The 20,084-nt window shown below is 36.3% G+C and overlaps 1 pseudogene; it reads right to left on the reverse strand.

The window, feature by feature from the left end:
• Positions 1–6,198: 6,198 nt before the first annotated feature.
• LOC149175756 (uncharacterized) lies at positions 6,199–7,647 on the reverse strand (annotated as a pseudogene).
• Positions 7,648–20,084: the final 12,437 nt, after the last annotated feature.

Consider the following 20,084-nt stretch of genomic DNA (forward strand, 5'->3'; position numbering starts at 1 on the left):
AAGGCATCACCATTCTGGTTGTCCATATTTTTCCGTCTCATCTCCTCCGTCAGCAAGGCTGAGACTATTTCATCAAACTGCAAAGCAGTTACATTGCTACCTATTGCAATAACCAGACTATCCCACGAATCTGGTAGAGAACACAATAGACTGATGCACTTATCTTCATCTGAAATTTTAATATCAACAGATAATAACTGACTTACCACAGTATTAAACGCATTCAGATGCTCTGTCACCGAGTCTCCATCTTTCATCCTCAGGTTAATAGCTTTTTCCGCAGGAATAGTTTATTCACCAGAGACTTAGATTGGTACAAAGTCCCTAACTTGACCCACAAAGCCTTTGCCGTAGCTTCCCCTGATACACTCAGCAATACTGAATCTGAGACACACAATCGTATTGTGCTCTTTGCCTTCCAATCCAACTTCTTCCATTCTTCATCGATCACTCCTGATGGTTTAGTACCCGGATCTACCATGATCCACTGATCTTTATCCGCCAATAGATCCTCCATCTTGAGTTTCCACAACTCAAAATTCTGACCATTGAACTTCTCAATCTCTATCTTTCCACTGCTCGCCATCTTCTTTCACCACCAGAATTGATCTTGCAGATCTCGCACTGAACAGGGTCTACCACAGGCCCGAGCGAAACCCCTCAGCAACAAAGGCATCCCCTTGAAGCCAAAACAGCTCCGATACCAAATGTAGGTTTTAACCCTGTACAGAAATTACCTTCATACGAATTCTTAAACAAAGAAAATAAACAATGCGAGAGCATAACCCATAAAACACATATGCACAAAGATTTTTCCCTGGATCCCAAAACTGGGACTACCAGCTTGATTTTTCATTATGTTCCTTTCAATGTTACAATACATATTTATACATGCCGAAGCATCCAATACCATGGACCGAAAACCATCGCATCCAATACCATGGACCGAAAACCATCGCATCCAAAAAACATGTGCGAAAATCATGCACAAAACCATAGGTGGGTCCGCCCAACCTAACATATGGTCCAAAACCAAAATTTTCCGGGGCGCTACCCCGGACCCCATAAAGTGGGGTTACGGGTGCCCTTCAAACCCCCTATTAACTACGTGGAAAGAATATAACACAACCCAACATGGCATGGAGGCCAGGTTTCCATCTTCTTTGGGCATTTCCATTATGAAGCTGTTACAAGAGATTCAGGCAGAACCAAATAATATTCAAAGAAGAATAAATCAGACCATTCATCTCCAGCAAACTAGAGAGCAAGTGTATGACAGAGCTCAAATTGTGCAAGAGAGGCTAAAGAAAGCATTTGACAAAAGGACTAAGGCTGAGGATTTCTTTATTGGCGATAAAGTGTTAAGGTGGGACTCACGAAGAGAAGACAAGCGAAAGCATGCCAAGTTTGATTTTCTTTGGAAAGGCCCATTTGTTATCACCGTTGTGCAAGGCAATAACACCTATTTTCTCAAACTTGAAGATGGCGGCGAAATTGAAGAAGGCCCTGTGAATGGCCAAATGTTGAAACATTATCGAGATCCCTTTTAAGGGATACAATGTTCTTGTGTATATATCTGTACATTAGTGTTTGTATATATCAGATCTTTTCTTTTATTCTTTATAAGCAATTCGATTGCTAGTAGCCACGCAGCATAGTATGGAGACAGAACAGTGCAGCAAAGTTTGAAGGCGCAGCCCACGCGAATCCTCCATTTCAAAGCTCTGTCTTTGCGTTGATTTTGGAAAAAGAGTGCAGTTCTGAAGAGAAGAGCCAAAGGAGCGCAACATTCGAAGCCTCTATTCTTTTGAAGTTAATTTCAAAAAGAAGCACCTCAATTTTTCTCCCGGTTATAAAGTTACTTCAAAGGGTGCGCAAGGCAGGTTTAGATATATTTTAAATGCACTCAATGGCAAGGGGCAGCGCTGTTATTTATAACAGCGAATTCAATTAAATATGTTGCACTCAGGCTTCTGGCTCTTCAGTTAATAGTATCAAAACAGAGGAGCATTTTTTGTGTTACATCTGCAGCTTGTTCAAAACAAAATTAAGAGGAGTTGCTCCAGTTTGTTCCCTTTTGTGTTTATTTCAAAAGGCAGTTCTCAAGCAAAAGTGTATGTAATATCAAGCACGCAGAAGAATGCAGACAGTGCTTCATATTCACAGTGATTCAGTTGAGGGAAAGTGTTGTTCTTATTCCAAAGTTTCAGTTATCTAACAGTCAGCACAAAGAAGTGTTTCTAGTCCACAGCAACAATAGAAGATCAAGGCAGTCTGACCTGCTGTTCTTGGATTTTCACAAGGAAAATCCATAAGTGGAGCCACTGTTAGCCTCCTGTTGCAACAGGTATTCATCTTTCATGATCGACATTTTTACATGCCAAATATGTCATACTTTTCATGCTGCAATGTTCCATATTTGCGTAGGAGGCCAAAGAAGAGGCCATGAAAGTGTGCTAGTCTAAATGCCACTGCTGTACTCCAATTTTGATGAGTTGATCCATTTTTTATGAGTTTTCAGTTAAGGGAAGGCCAAACAGTTTAATCCTGGCTTCCCTAGGTTTCAATTTCCTGTTGTAGAATATAGAGAATCATTATATGTCCAAACAACATAATCTTGGTAGATTTGTAGATAGGTAGAGAAACAAGGGTGCTCAACAGCTTAATTTGAGCCCCTGGATGAAATAAGTGTAGATGTAGATAGGAGGATAGCAATAAGAAAAGAATGAAAAGCCGGGTATGCTAGTTCAAGTGCACCCAAACCAAAAGAAGAGAAAATGCTAGGTGAGTAGGCCGGGTAGGTAGTTTTGTGGTTGCAGAATCATGGCTTGTCATCCATTTCATCTTTTCAAGTGTCATATCTATTCATATCACAAGTTTGAGGCAGTTTTTCATTTGAAGGACTTCAAGCGAGGCATGTCTAACTTCCCCTTCTTCCTCTTTCCCCAAATCACTCACTAATTTCCCTAAAGAGGTCAAGATCTGCTTGATACCTCTTAGTTTCATCATTTTCCATACCATTTGCCTTGGTAAAGATCTACTTTACTCAAGGAATGTTCATACTTCCTCTATGAGTCATTTTCCCCCTTAATAGCCTAAGATTTACATACTTAGCGCTCTCTCATCACATTTCATATTAACTCTTAACTCTATTATGTAAATCCCTACTTATTTCCCCTTCCCATACTAAAAAATATAGTAACAATCCCCATTATTTACATATCCCCTCCTCCGGTTGAAATATAACCATAAATATGCTTGGGAATTACTAAGTTTGCCTGAAACTTAGTAAGAACCCTCAGTTTTGCTTCTTAAAAAACTCCCTCAAAGTGTCTTTGGACTCCTTCCAAGGCATGAAGTCCCTCTTTTTTGGTTATCGGACCCCTTCCGAGGCCTCAAGAACCCTTCCAAAGCTTTAAAAAAGCCTCCTCCGATCGCATTAGCCCTCCTCCGATGAGTTTTCCTCCCCTCCGACGCAATATCGCTATCAGAAGTCGCAGCATTCATTCATCGGTCCCCTTTTATAACTCCCCGATATCATTTCACCGATGCGATTTCACGATCGACAGTCGCAAGTTTTTTTGTACCTATATATATATCTCCCCTCTCATCCGCCGACGCGATATTGCTATCGCACCCGAAAGCATATCGCATCGCGATCCACTCATTTCCGCAATATTTCCCATTTTCGCACAGCCGTATGCCTTATCTCTTTGTCCGATATCGGCGATCGCTCCCATCACCTCGCACATATAAAAGTCATCGCCCACTGTCCCCGCCGATTGCCGATCGCCAATTCTATCCCTGCCATGTTGACACGTCACCCTGCCACGTCACTGTTGTACTAGGACCCATTGCTGACGTCATCACTGAAAGAAGGCACGAAGGGCGCAAATCGCAGCAAAGAGAGCCCGGAATGTAAAACAGAGGCAGTTTTCGATGCGCAATTAGCGCTAATCGCGCATCGCTAAGAAAAAATGACCAAAATGGAAGGCTTCATATCGCTCAGCTACTAGCAGGCCTGAAAATTTGCAGTTTTGACAGGATTTCTTCATTTATGTTCGTATTCAAATCGGCCAGCACCGGTAGCATTCCAGAGGCCACGGAAATCATTTGCAGTAGCCATTTTTGCCTTGAAAGGGTAGAAAAGGGGCGATTTGACAGTTTCAAGCATATCAAATCGAGAGAAACTGGCCCGATTCAAGTGTTAAAGGGTATCAGAGGAAGGATGAAGCCTCGATTAAATTGAAGAGCATCAGTGAAGCGGAAAAGAGTATCAGATCGAAGCAGGTGAACATTAAAGGCCCCCAAGCAAAGTCAAAGAAAGCGACGAAACCATTTAAGGCTCTCAGATCACAGTTAATGCACATCAAAGCCACTCAAGAGCAGGGAATCAAATCCCGAAGCACAGTTATTACAGAAACACTACATCGAGCCATAAGGATAGATATTAACTCATTTTGATGCAGCTACCTCCAGTGCAGCTCAAATAGACATCTTCTTGCATTAATTTCAGGTTAAGATTAGATTAAAGAACTCATTTCCCTCAGACCTGTTTAAGGTCTGCTGTAATAGATATTTCTAGATATTTTCCCTATATAAACCACCCTAATTCATTGTTTAAAGGGTTGGTTGGTTGATAATCCTCATGCTGGACTCGCACTGTATGTTTTGAGAATTTCTATAATCAAAGACTGCTGAAAAGTTTGGAGGATGGACTGTCTGTTGTGTTATTAATGGTTGAAGAGTGAAATATAGAATTCTTGCGCTGCTACATGGCCCAATAAGTGTTTTTTACCTCTGTTTTAAATTCATATATGTTTATGTCATACATATATCACCATCCAAGTTACAGAAAGAAATATTAGCTTAGAATTTGCTTGGCTGCACTCTATCCTCTGTTTCTGTGACTTCTATATGTTTTCTTCTGATTTAGGCATAAATATGAATTCCTCATGGCTCATATTTGCTCTATTTCATTCATGTATGAATGTTATTTAGGAATTCTTGACTGCTCCTAGATATATTTCACTCACCTTCCCTCTGTTAAGCTGAATGAGAGATTCTTAGTTGCCTTTCATTCCTTAGCCTTCATTTCATCCTTTTAACTTGAAAGATTGTTTCATGTGTAGCTATCTTGCTCTATATTCCTCTTGTGACCAAGAAAACGCACCAGCAGCCCAATTCCATGACTCCATGCCCAATGGTTTGAACCTCTCACACTATGCATGCCTCCCTACTTGAAAACATCAATCATCCCACCAAAACTTAAACAAAACCCCTTGAACTCAATAACTAGCCTAAAATCATCATCAACAAAGCTAAATCATTAAGAGAGAGCCCTCTCTGATTGCAGGTGGGCTAGAACCTACAGTCCAAAGATTGGTTTGTGGTTACCTCGGCCGTATCCCTTAAGGAGCTTTGGGACAACCTGAGTGATAACAGTATTATGAACTAAAAAACAATTATGAAATTATGAGCTAAGAAATCAACTCACTTATGGTTCAATAAATGTAAAGGACTATAAGAATTTTATTAAATATTTAATTTGCAATTATCTTCAACTTATATCGCTGGCATTAGAAGATAACACCTTATCGAAGCATTAATTGGCTTGGGATTAACTTCTACTAGATTCAAACATTTATTTCACATGTTTTTTTTCTTAACCAATAAATTTATCTCTTGAAAAAGTATTATAATTGTTATTATATTAATTATTATTTGGTTGATTATCAAATTTAAAATACAATTTTTCCAAATTTTCAATTCTATTAACCTTTCTTTACACATTTTTGAAGTCATTGCTAATTACGTTGTAAGGTGTTTCCCTCTGAAATGAACTTCCATAAAATCTACTTGTCACCCCTGTGTGCCGTTAAATTATGTGTTAGACGATTAGAGGATTGTTAATCGTTTAATCAAGAGAAGGTAGTTGAGTAGTTGGAACTGTTCATGATATTTGAAACAATTGCAAAACAGTTGTGGTTTACTGACTCGAGTTCCTACTCCATGTTTCCAGCACCATCCGAACATCGAAGGTTCTTTGTAGGAAGGGGCCTCTGTAAAACTGAGGCACCATTCTAATTTATCTCGCATAATTTGTTGTCTAGTTCAATACCACCATACCTTGGCAACATGGTAACTCTACACCATTCTTTCTCATATTTGCAGCTTGTTCAGGTTTTCACAAAAACCTCAGCAGCACACAGGGAATCTTATGAGTCCGTTTTCATTACACTACTGGAAACTGATGAAAAGGCCCTGACCTTCCTCTTCTATAAAAATCTTGTGGCTGCCGTCGCAGTTTTGGCAAGGAATGAACCTCACGTCACCGCAACCATCGCAGGGTTTGGAATGAGCCTGCACTGGGAAGCATTCCAGATACTTAGCTAACTCCCCTATTTCATGTAGTTGTTGAATTTCCTCAACCCCGCCAATGTATTTTCCCCCAATAAACAACCTAGGCACTGGCATGGGCTTCCCCAAAAGATCTTGCAATCCCTGCTGAAAAGGGGAATGCATGGAAATATCATGTTCATCGACTGAAACCCTAAAACCTCGAAGAATCAATTTCATAGTTCAAAAATCTTCAAATGTTTTCCTTATTCCCCTCAATCTCGTGAAATACAGAACCACCTTATCTTCTCCCCCGGGGGGAGCCCTCAACTTAGCATTTTTTATAGAGGATTTTTTGGATATGGGGGTTCGTTTGGTCAACCTCTCATCTATTATCTGCTGCAAAGTATTCACCCTCGCTTGAATGCTACTAGATCGGAGCCTGAAAGATTTGCCTGGGGTACCCTTTTCATCTTCTTCGCTCTCGTTTCCCATGCTTCCCTGACAGACCTCTGAAACGGGCTCCATCAAATCTCTGGGGGAAATTTCATCCATGGCTTTCTTGAATGTAGAAATGAGATGCGGATCAAATAAGGTCAGATATGAATCGTCTGATGGCAATTGTTGCGTCCAAATGGTTTTCGTGATTGAATCTGTAGGAGTCAAGGGCGAATCCTCCCCAGAGGAAGAAAAGCCGTTGAGAAATCCATTGCCGTCGTCGAAATTTTTCTTCAGATTCATGTTGGGTGTTGTTGAAGACGCCTGCGAATTTTTCATCTGCAATTTTTACGCCAGGGGTAACCTTGTGCGATATAGAAACCTGACAACTGACAACCCAAAAACTTCAAGAACTTGAAGAAGATATAGTATATTGGGTAAGATTTATTGTTTCCAATTCTAGAAGAGAAAAATCCTTTCTGACTCATGTCACAATTTTCACTCATACTTCTCTAAAGTTAAGAATTCTACTTATCAACGGTCCAATGCATTCACAGACTTAGGGATCGTTTCACTGCCTTTGTTGAACATGGAATTATAATTTTGTATTGGGAGAAACATATAAAGAGTACTGCTCATTGAAGTTTTTTTCAAGCTTTTCTCAGGATTATTGAATGTATTAGAACTAACTTCAGAAGATGGAGGAACCAAAATACGTTTCTGTAGTGGATTACTTTTTACTATAAAGGAAATTTGAGTTTCATCAACATTGAGTTCATTAGCGCTGTTCTGATACTCAACAACAGATGTGTGGTAGGTTATATTCCTTTCTGATGATTGGTTTGGTTTATTATTTGACATTTCCTCCATGTTATATTTGTCCTTTCCCATTGAAATATTTAACAAATCCCCATATCTATATTCTTCTTTATTTCTTGTTGAATAGGGTCATTGTGGATTTCTTCTATCTTTATTTTTGCAGTTAACGTGGACAATTTTTTTTCACCTTCTGGTAGGCGTTGGACACAAACATCACTTCTAGTGGCATCTGGAATGCCATAAATTTCTTGACAATTTTAACGTGTTCTCACACTAATAGGAAGTCCGGAAAGAGCATCTATTTTAGTTGCTTGACCTTCATCATTATTCTCATCAGAATCTATCGAATCACTATAAGTAACTGGAAGAAGATCTAGACACTAATAGGAAGTCCGGAAAGAGCATATGTTTTAGTTGCTTGACCTTCATCATTATTCTCATCAGAATCTATCGAATCACCATAAGTAACTGGAAGAAGATCTAGAGCTGATATTTGAGACATTTCTGAAGCACTGAAGACAGATAATGAATTTGGCATGCTTGCAACATTTAAAGTTGACGAGTTTGGGGATTCTTTCCAATTCTTTGGATTAGAATGCCGACAACCATTTTCTAAGAATTGTCTGTCCCTGGGCATTTTCCTGTTTAGTCCATAATTTATGTTCTAATTTGCTAAATATACAATGAAATATAAAACAAATAAGTAAGCCAAATCCCCTTCAATCAATGTTCTAAAAAGGTGTGAGCATTGTGAGTCATCTGCCATGCTCCCATGTTTATGTTATTGAAGAAACATAGAATGACTAAATGTTGAACCAATTGTTTCGGTTACTAGGCTTTTCTATCAACTAAAATTCCTGCAATTACAACCTTTTGACACAGAGGCTTCCCTTCTATACGAACCTGATCAAAGGCACTCTCCTTGGATGTGACATGCTTGAGATTAAAATCTTGAATTGAGTCAACTTCTGCCTTGCTTAACATGACAAAGCTTTCCCCTCAAAGCTATGATATTTTTGTCCCTTTTCTTCACCAAGTGTTTTCTTGTTGTGAACACAACCTCTACATGCAGATTGCTCTTTGTAGTTTGGTTAACAAAAAACAATTTTCTACATAGACTAGGAATATAAAAAAGTGTTTTTGAACATAAACTTTACCAGTTAGATGTAGTGTTAAAGACCACAACAAATGTCGAAGCAATTTGCAGTGGTAATTAAATATTTCTTGCTTGCGTTAATAGAGAACGATTTTCATGGTCGCATTTTTAAAGAACATATCATTAGCTTAGTGTTAATGCATTTAAAAGATCGTATTACAATTCTGTGAAATTTCCTTTATGTTTTCTCCTTTTTTTCTGGTTTCAATTTCCAGTTTTTAAAGTTGAAATGAGCTCTAGCCTACAATGCTATGTATTCATAAACACGTTTATTTACGATAAGACCTTTATCTCTGACAAAGCTTTTTCTAAATTAATAGATTGCTAACATTTGTTATCTATAATTTTCACAACAAAATCTGTGAGCATTCAAGTTGTCTGTAAATTTCAGATATCAGCAAGAAGAAGCAAGAATTGAAGCTTTGGTAAATCTCAAGACTTCCAAAGCTGAAGCTGCAACCAAAAATCTTAAGGTATAGGGAGTGTGCCTATAAATATTGGTACACATTTAAGAATATTTCTATAATTTTAGTTGTTTACAAAATTTTGAAAAAGTGAATAGATATGTTGATATTTAGGTCATTGATGTAATGCACACACTATATGGATAATGGATTTCTGCACTTTATACGCAACCTTTGGTACAAATGTTAGTTATATTTAAATCATATTTAATAAAGCAACATGAAATTTTCGCTTGACATTGATACGTGACATCTATAACTTCATGATCATGTCACATCCGACTTCCCACTGCATAGAGATTGACAACTTTCAATGTTTAGATTACAATCGAAGATCTCTTGCCCTGGCCAGTGACTGTTCGCGAAATACGGCCATCCAATCGGATTGCGAGAAGATGCGGTATGTGCTTGGGATCTTAAAAGCATCTATATTCTTTATGCCCGGTATCTTTCTCGCATCTATTTCCCATGAATTGCTGTCCACAGGTTCCAATGTACCACGTGGGTGGCTAATAGCTACCCCCAACATATATTTATACATCCGATGGTGTTACTAGTGCAGATATATAGTTTCTCTGGAGCTCAATAATATGGAGGGACTGGATTTTCTAATGGATAATCTTCGGCACTTGAGTCCATTATTGGGTTACACAATAGTCTGGGTTTCAGAAGTTGCTACCAGTTGCTGGACCTGGACTGGTTTGGTTTTGATTGTTTTTTTGAGTTTATGGGGATTCATTGGAATTAAGGGTTTCCAAATTGTCTTCTCATGGTGGGGCAAACAAGCCAATGTGACGGTTATGCTTCAGTCCTCTTATTCCTGTAATTCCAATCATGCCGCAGCAAGGAATAATAGCACTGCCTTTGCTGATGATAATGGCAGCTTCTGCAGAAATATGTGTGTGGACGATTTCCACGTCTTCACATACAAGGGAGAAGGTCTGGCGGAGAGAGGCATATACACAAGGAGGTCTAAGAACAGGAGTAAGAATTCATCCATCATTGATAGCTTAACGCTATGCGATTCTGAAGAGGGTCTGGGTAATTGTATAGAAAGTCCTGCATGTTTACTGCAGGCTAAAATGATGTTTATCATTGAGAAATCATCATCGTTCTCTGCTGCCAAATCTGTACCATCTCCTCTGAGATTTGGGGAAAGGGAATTGGAATCACTCACCTCAGATCAGCAACTGGATTGCTTAGCTGGATGTTTGAGTAGACTTTCTAAGCATGAGCAGCTCTGTTCAGCAGATGAAATTGGGGTAAACAAATGCAGAAGTATAGAGGAGCCTATGCCGGATTGCAGAGGTAAGATTAATTTTGCTTCAGATTTTCTTTATGAAGTGCAATATAAGGAAAAATGCAAAGGGGGTTTGTTAGTTATGAATGATGGTGAAGGTGAAAGCAGACTGCTGGGGCCATGCTTGTCAGATAACTGTGTTGACCTAGGTCTGTGGCGAAGGCTTGCATCATTTGAAATTCAGTTTGGGTGGGACAGACTGCAGTCTTTAAGGTTGGGTTATGATTGGAATTGGAATTGCTGCACAGGCGGGTCTGGATTGAATTTCGATAAATTTTCGAAATATTTAGTCCAAGATATTAACGTCGCTAAGGTCTCAGACAGGTCAAAGAGCAGCATTGTGAAGACTTTCTGCCTCCAAGAGGATGCTGTATCTGCAGTTGACATTGTATGGAATATGGATTTATCAGCTACCAGCACAATAGATAGCACTGTCCACCTCTGGGATATTGAGGTGGGTAAATGTCTGAATAAGATGATGCTCAACGACTATGGAATTGTGGGCGCTCATATTGAGAATAGCCCTGGATTCCTATTAAGCGGTATGGTGATCAGAGAGGAAATTCCTTCATTGTTTGTGTGGGACCCTAGGGATTTTCTCAAGCATCTAAATTTCTCTGTGGGAAATATGTCAACATTTCACAATGTACAGTTTAATGACAATAAGGTTTGTGTTGCTGATTGTTTTAATGAGCGGCTGTTTGATTTAAGGATGATAGCTGGTTCATCGCCGGTCGAACTATGTCATGCAAAGCTGTCAACATAGAATACTTCCTTGGAAGGTTTTCATCTTCATCAGTCATAACGAAAAAGATGAAGATGGAATTGTATAAAGCTGGAGGTCTTTAAGCTCTTATTGACCAATTTGTAGAAGCTCTCTCATAATTGCTGGTACCTTATTGAAGTGCGATATTCGATTATTTTATGCAATTTGTCTCATTGAAAACATCATAGAATGAAAATATAGCTAAGGAATCAAATCTTAATCAAAGTGCATATTAAATATGATTGTAATGTAAATATGATATCTTTAGATACAATCTTACAAGTTCAAAGGGCATTTCCAATCTCTTACTTGGATTTGTTAATGAAAGCAATGAAATGAAATGAGTATGAATTTTTTTTTTAATTAAAAAGAAGTCATTTAAAATGAATATACAAGTTTTTCCATTTACTTTTTCATTACTTGTAAATGAAACTAGATATGGAAATTTGTACCAAAAAATTATCATAAGGGTGTAATGATTGTTCCCCTAATAATATTGAATATGATGATGTTTATGAGTGGTATAAAAAGCATATACCACATGTACGTTTTCCATTTCATGGACTTGGAGGCAATGAGTGAGCCATAGGTAAAGCGGGTATGGGAAGCCAAATGGATACCACTATTGTAGTACTTGCACGCTAACTCTTATCACTTAGGTTGAAAGCGATGGGTTGCCTCCACTCTCTTTTTTATAACTTTATTACTGGTTAAGACTTTTAAAACATGTTTTAAAGTCTACTAATTATATAAAAACACTAGCAAATGATAATTTAAAGAGATACAAATTCAAAAAATCTTTATTTCAAGAGATTCATGGTTTTATCGGCGAAGCCTATCTAAGTTTCTTTTGATACCCATGAGTGGCATGGAGGAAAAAAGCACATGCTTACCATTTGCATGACAACTTTTTTGGTTGGGAAATAATTCAAATCTTACATAGAAGATGAAGAACCATTCTAAAAGCCTTCCAAATGATATAAATCATTGGTGTGTATTTATATTTATCTTTTGGAGAATAAATGTCATGTTGTTAGATTTTCAAGTATTTTTGGTGAGTTTAGGTTGTTTAGTTTTGGATGGAATTTTTCAATAAGGTTATGACGTTGGTGTTTTAATAGAATCTAAGTGGTTTTCCATCTTGTATTCATTGTTAATGAGAGTTTATCGTTGTTTAGAAGCCAAGGGTAAGGAGTCACTTATGAAAGGTTGAATATGAAAGAATAGAGGATAGCAGAGACATTTATCTATAGGTAATAGTCCATCTCATTTTATTTATTTTATTTGTGTTCACATTTTTCTGATCGACATATTAATAAGAATGTCCCATTTGAATTTAGGGATTTTTACATGCTTGTGTAAACCAAGGTTTATATTTTTTGCTTTACTAAGCTTGTAGAGGAAAATTGTTTGGGGAAGTCATTTCTTGTTGGTACAAGAACAATTACTTTGCAGAGTTGGGAAACACTTGGGATAGACACACAAGCACAATGCTTTTCTGAGAATTGATTCTGAGCATTTATGAGCATTGTTTCATGTAGGGTTAATGAACTAGTTTTCTTACCAATATTTTTAGGCATCATGTTTTAATAGCATTAGATATAACTATTATGTAGTTGACATTCCTTTCCATGCATTAGCTTACTTTGATCGATGTTCTTTATTTTTTTCTCACGCGTTTTTGTATGTTGTTAATCGCACAATTTCTAGTTCTATAGAGTTACAAGAAACCCTAAAATTGCTCTTTTTCTTAATAATCTTGTCTATCATAAGCATAAGGGCATGGAAATGATTTATTGACCATCCTTTAGTCTTCCCTTAGCTCATCCTTTCTTCAAACCACATCTAAAGTGCATTTTGCTGCTCACTAGATTGTCTCCTTTAACAAAATAAGGACTCATGTAGCAACCTACATTTTGCACCAAAATCTCATCTAAATTTGTGTCCAAAACATGAGTTTCCTTCCTTGACATGTTATAATTCCCTCAAGATGTTGAGGATGAGATTTGGAGAGGAAGAAACCTCATAGACCCTTTGACCTAGTTGTTGTAGGAAAACTTCCTTTTTTCTGTCAAATTAGGGTTTGATGTTTTTATGCTTTATTTCATCTACAAGTTTGTTTTCAATGCATAATATAGTGGAATTGATTTTATTTCAACATGATTGAATGGGTTTTGTTCCTTTTCTGCAAAGAGTAAAAGTTTGCTTACTATTCTTCATTTCCTGCAATTTTGAATATTTCTTGTAGCATAGACAATAGAATGGTCTTTGTGTAACTCAATTTCTCCTTAGTTGGTTTCATTTGCATGAGATCATCAAAAGATGAAGATAATAGATGTTGCACACATAGTGCCAACCCCTCCTAGGTTTGTTCGAACCCTAGGTTTACAATTAAAGTCGAGACCCTTAAGAATTACAACATTCTTGATGTAATACTGAGGGTCGTCATTTTTTTAATTCAACCTTGGGAAGGTTCACTCTTGTAGGAAACCATCCATGACTAGCTCCATAATTAGAGTCAAGTCCACTTGAAAATTTCTTGTTATTAAAAGTTATTCAACTTGAATATTATCTTTATTTTCATGAGTTCCTTCAGACACAATATGAATTTTAAAGAACCTCCCATCTATGACTTCTATAATATTTTGTTCCATTTGTTTCATATTGTTATCTATTTCTTCCTCATGTTCTTCTATTTTATATTTGATATCACTTTTAATTTATTCTTGCAACTATGACCATTATGAGAATTTTGAAATTTAAAATGCCTCCTAAGGAAAATAATAAAATAGTAGTTAAAATAATAAAATAGAAGTTATGAATTTTTAAATAAAAAGAAATGAAACTTTATTTTTATTGTTTATTTTGCTTATCTCCTTTTAGGTTTACTCAAATATCATGTGTAGACACCTATTAGATGCGGAATTAAATTCCACATCCAATTAGTACCCACTTTGCATAAGTCATAGAAGACCCACATCAAAAAAAATATATATATAGATTAAAAAACATGTTAAACATGATTTTTAAATTATAACTTTATTTTAAATTATCATTATTATTATAAAAGGTTTTCATATATTAGTTAAACATATCTGTATGTAAACTAATGTAGCAAGATTTTCAATCTCACTCTATGATGGAGATTCTTAACGTGTGAATAGACTTTCTTACAATATCATGGGATAATACCACGTCTTACTAATACCACATCTCAAAAAACTACAACTCATGTTCATATGGCACATGTTCATAATGCAATTTTTTTTAATTAATCAATTTATATAAAGAGAAGAAAAAAATTATAATTTATTAAATTATAACTTTATTATTATTATTATTATTTTAAAAGGAATTACTATATGAGTGAAACATATCTATATATAAAATATTGTAACAAGATTTTCAATCATTGAGGTTTAACCTCACTCTATTATGTAGCCTCTTAACATGTGAATAGACTTTCTTACAATACCATGGGCTAATACCATGTCTTACTAATACCACATTCTCAACAAACCACAACTCATGTTCATATGACACATGTTCATATTACATTTTTTTAAATTAAGGAAGAGAAAAAAATGTATAACTACTTTTGAAGTAAATCTCAACTTTTGATTTGTGAAGGTTAACTACTACGACTAAGAGTATTTTAGAATATTCCATATATATATATATATATATATATATATATATATATATATATATATATAAAGGGAGAGTCGTTATAACTCATATGCTGATCATAATACAAATATTTCTATGTATTCTAAAAAATAGAATTATATAATAATCATTATAACATATAATATTATACTAATATAATTAATAAATTATTATTATTATTATTATTCTATTTTTTTTTTAATATGGTTATATCTTTATTGCAATTGAGTGCACAGTCATAATGTATAAATACCCTTAAAATATAATATCTTGATACCAATTTTTATTTTTTATTATTACTTTTTTCATGGTAAATCAATGGTATGATAGAGATGTTGTAATGTCTTGTCCCATCCTCTCCTTTTTAACATTTTGACTTGATCAAACTAAGTAAACACAAAAATAAATTAAAATAAATTAATAATTAAAATAAAATAATTAATTTAATATTTTTATTCTAAAATATAACATAATATTTTTCATTCTTTTAATAAAATTAAAATGGTAGAGATATGCAACTTAATGTAATATATTGTAATGTAAATATTCCTACAAAAATTAAATAAAAAAAAAAAAGACCCATGGTATTCATGTGGAATATAACCTATTTAAGGGGAAAATTAAACTAGCCTAGATCCATCTTAGTTCTATGTTATATATAGATATATAATTAGTTGTAGAAAATGGTGACATTGAATCCATATGACATGTAAAGGTATAAAGGTAAAACATTTTTATGGATATGTTTTTTTTTTAACAAGATTGGATAGTTGTTATATTATCAAAAAAAGTTTTTGGAGCAAGCTCCTTTTACATTCTGCTATTCTAATATGATAGACTGAGCGGTTAAATAGGCACGCAGACCTTTCTTCTGTGCTTGGTATCAAAACTTTAGAAGCTTTTTAGCTATTCTAGAGTATTGTTTGACATATTGACCCACTAAGAAAACAAATTTACATAGCATAATTCACATAAATTTATGGTTTGTAAACTGGGAGAGTAAATTCTGTGGCCTTTTCTTTATGTTTTGCGGTCTGTTGTTCCTTATGTTGTTGTTCCTTCTTCTGTTGTTCATTCTGCTTGTCATTCCTTGCTGCTGTTCCTTCGGCCTGCTGTTCCTTCGGTCTGTTGTTCCTTCGACCTACTGTTCCTTCGACTACTGTTCTTTCCGTTGTTGTTCCTTCGATTTGTTGTTCCTTAAGCTACTATTATTTCTGTTGTTGTTCCTTTCGGTTGTTGTTCCTTCTGGCGTTGTTCCTTCTACTACTGTTCCTTCTGGTTGTTGTTCCTTTTACTGCTATTCCTTCGTCTTCTTGTTGTTCCTTATGCTGTTGTTCCTTCGACCTGCTGTTCCTTCGGCCTGTTGTTCCTTCAACCTGTTGTTCATTTTGTTGCTATTCCTTTTGGTTGTTGTTCCTTCTGGCGCTGTTCCTTCTGCTACTGTTCCTTATGGTTGCAATTCCTTCTATTGTTGTTCCTTTGTCTTTTTGTTGTTACTTCTTCTGCTGTTCCTTCAGTCTGCCTCGATTTTCCCCAGTGCCTCTACTTTTCTCATGAAATTTGTGATCCGGGCTGCCATCACTAACATCCTTCATGTGTTTTTCCTTGTTGTCTTGATTTTTCCTTTGACTATCCGAGTTTTTTTGGATTTCTCGATGGTTGTAGATTCCTTGTTGCGCTGTACATTCTCTTCCTTGATGTTTCTCTCAACTCCTTCTGTGTTGTCCTATTGTATACCAAAACTTCATTCTTATCATTTTTCTATGGGAGTTATGGCATGATGAGATAGTATTCCTCCTTATTCTCTCCGACGATTCCTTCTTCCTTCTCCACAGCCTGATTTGCATGATGATCTGCTTGCTTATTATGCATCCTCAAGATATGTTTGAAGGTTGCATTTCTGGATCCTGCTGAATTCCTTCTAGTTCTTTGCATGATTCAGCTCATAAACTTGTTGTTGGGGTTCCTGTTTCGAGCCATAATCTCGATTATGATGGCATAGGATTTTGAATTCCTTTTTTTTTAACCAGCCTTGTTCCCATCAGTAAACTGTATGCTTCTGCCTGATTATTTGACATTTGTCCCAATCCCCACCCATAGGTGGTTATTTTTTCCCCATTTGGATCATAAATAATTCCACCCATTCCTACTTTTCCGAGATTATTATTTGAGGCTCCGTAAAAATACATACAGTGTCTATTCTGAGTTTTCTTCCAGCTTTCCAACTCCTCTTCCGTCATTCTTAATTTACATTTTTCTTTTATATTTTCTTTTCTCTGACCTTTCTGCCCATTGTTGTCTATTATGGCCTTGCTAAGCCAATCCCTTTCCTCTTATTGGAGAATGCTATAGTCCATTGGTGCAGTTCCTTTTGCGTTGAGAATTTTGGAAGTCATTCCCCAAGTTTTGGATAGTGTTTCCCAATTCTTGGGTTTTGATTTTTGAAAATTCTCTTCTTTTGAGCCAACCAGATTTGCCAACATAGCACTGTTGGTATACATTTCCATATTCTTATAATCATGGCTTTCTTCTTTGTTTCATAAGAGTAAGCTTTCTCAAAGTTTTTGAGAAATTCTGGCAATGGTTTTTCAAAGCTTAAGTTAATTTCCAATGGTTGTATTAGTTGCTTCCAACATTCCTTTGAGGAATCACACTCTTGGAATAAATGTTGTATGTTTTCTTTCGCTTGCCGGCATAAAGGGAATCTTGATGGCCCTTGAATGCCCATTTTTTTAAATTTTTTGTTGTCAAAATCTTCCCTTTTAACAAATTCCATATGAAATTTTTTATTTTTGGCAGGCTTTCTGACTTCCAGGCTAGTTTCCAAGAGTCCCATTCCCGGTGATCAATCTGCTCTTGGAGGATATTATATCCAGATTTAACTGTGTACTACCCATTTTTTGGATCCCATAGGTAGTTGTCTTCTTCATCATAGTGGATAGGAGCTGCCCCTTTTAAATGTTGTTTGATTTTTGTCCATTATCCTTCTAGGTTTACTAGAATGGCTGGAATTTTCCACTCCTGCCACTCCTTCTGGTTCCATAGAGAGATTGAATGGAGACTGTTATATCCATTTTCTTTTAGCCATTCTTGAATGCCTTCAACTTCCGAGAGATTTTGGATTTGATCTTTCCCGATGACCATGTCCTCCCATATAGAAATGGTTTTCCCGTTACCTGGAATTTTTGAAATGTGGCTTCTCATTAATGGAATTACTTTTTTTACTAGTTTCCATACTTGGGAACTTTCTCTGATTGGGCTGATTCCTTTTAGCAACTTTTCTTTGGATCCATCCATGTATTTGTTAATTATGATTTTTTTCCACCAGCTTTCTTTACCTGTTATGAGTCTCCACACTATTTTCATACCAAGAGCTGCATTCATTAGTCCAGGCAGTCGAATAGATAACCCTCCTTTTTCATATGGTACCACTACTTGATCCCACTTGACCAGGCTGAAATTCTTGTTTTCCTGCTTCCCACCTTGCCATAGAAAGCTTCTTATAATTAACTCCATCTGTTTATGGGCGCTTGTTGGTGCCATGATTAAAGCATATTGATAAATCGGTAGTGCTGCAAGAAGAGCTTTAATTAGAGTCACTCATTCTAGCCATATTTGACCACATCATTCCCCAATTCTTTATCTTAGCTTGCATTTTTTTGATCTGTTTTGTCCATATTTCGGATTTCATGCTCTTTTTGGAGATTAGGAATCCTAGGTAGAGGAAATGGCTCCATCTTTCGTGTGTTGGGATTTCCATTATTTGGGATATCCTTTGCATAATTCTAGGCAGAACATTCCAGCCAAAGATCCTGCATTTAGTGTTATTTAATAGCCCACCTGACACCTGTAGCAATTTATCCAATGTTTTTTTAAATCTTCTGGCTATTATTGTTGATGCTCCTCCCAGTAGCAGAGTATCGTCCACAAACAAGGAGTGATTTATGGTTTTTATTCCTTTTGCTATTCTTATCCCTGTTATATCTCTTTCTTTTCTCTGGGCTTCCAGAGCTTTTCTTAAAGTCTCTGCCATTATTATGTAACGAAAAGGGGAAAGAGGGTAGCCTTGCCTAAGACCTCTTGTGCTTTGGAAGAAATCACTGGGTCTTCCATTTATGAGAGGGGCTATCCATGGAGTGGAGATGCATGTTTGAATCACACCTATTATTTCTTCTGAGAAGCCAAGTTTATGGAGGATAGCCATGAGATAAGGGTGGCTGACCCTATCAAAGGCATTTTCCATGTCTAGTTTAACTATCATGCCTTTCTCTTGCTTCTGGATACTATAATGGACAACTTCCTGGACAATTATGACATTATCAATGATTTGTAGGTTTGGCACAAACCCTCCTTGGTTTTCAAATATGATTTGAGGCAGCACTTTCTTGATTCTGTTTGCCACTAATTTGGTTATTATCTTAAAAGATGAATTACATAGAGAGATGGGCCCGAATCTATTGAAAGTAATGGGATTTTCCTCTTTTGGGACAAGTGTCAGATAGGAGGATTTTGTATTGCCTCCCATATTTTTTTTGAAGGTGTTTTTCACCATTCTTATGAAGTCCTTTCTTATTGTATACCAGTGATTTCTGAAGAAAGCTATGGTGAAACCGTTTGGCCCTGGTGTTTTATCCAGATGTAGACTCCATATGGCCTCCACTATCTCTTCCTCTATTGGCTCTTTGCACAAATCTACGTTTTGTTCTCTCTTTATTTTCTTTTTTGTGTGCTACAAAATTTCTTCATACTCAGTTGTTTCATTTATGGCTGACAGTAGATCTTTGAAATGCTTGTGGGCTACTTTTTTTATTTATTCCGCTCCTTTAATTTCTTAATTTTCCACTTGGATATTTTCTATCTGGTTTTTGGCTCTTCTAATCTTCATAGAATTATGGAAAAAGGACGTGTTCTTGTCACCTGGCTTGAGCCATAAACTCCTGGACTTCAATTTGGCCTCTTCTTTGTCTTTCCTATTTTCGATGTAGATTTCCCAAGATATTTCTATCTCTTTTAAATAGTCATGCCTGCTTTCCTCTTTGCCCTCTTTCTCCATTTGCATGTTGTCCATTTTCTGTTGGACCTATTTTTTCTTTTCTTTTCTTTTTTGTTCCTCTGTTCTTGCCCATTATTTTA

Source organism: Pinus tabuliformis, chromosome 4_1 (assembly GCF_031772625.1).
Source record: "Pinus tabuliformis cultivar Carrire ecotype Pingquan chromosome 4_1, CPIR1, whole genome shotgun sequence".
NCBI classification, from domain to species: domain Eukaryota; kingdom Viridiplantae; phylum Streptophyta; class Pinopsida; order Pinales; family Pinaceae; genus Pinus; species Pinus tabuliformis.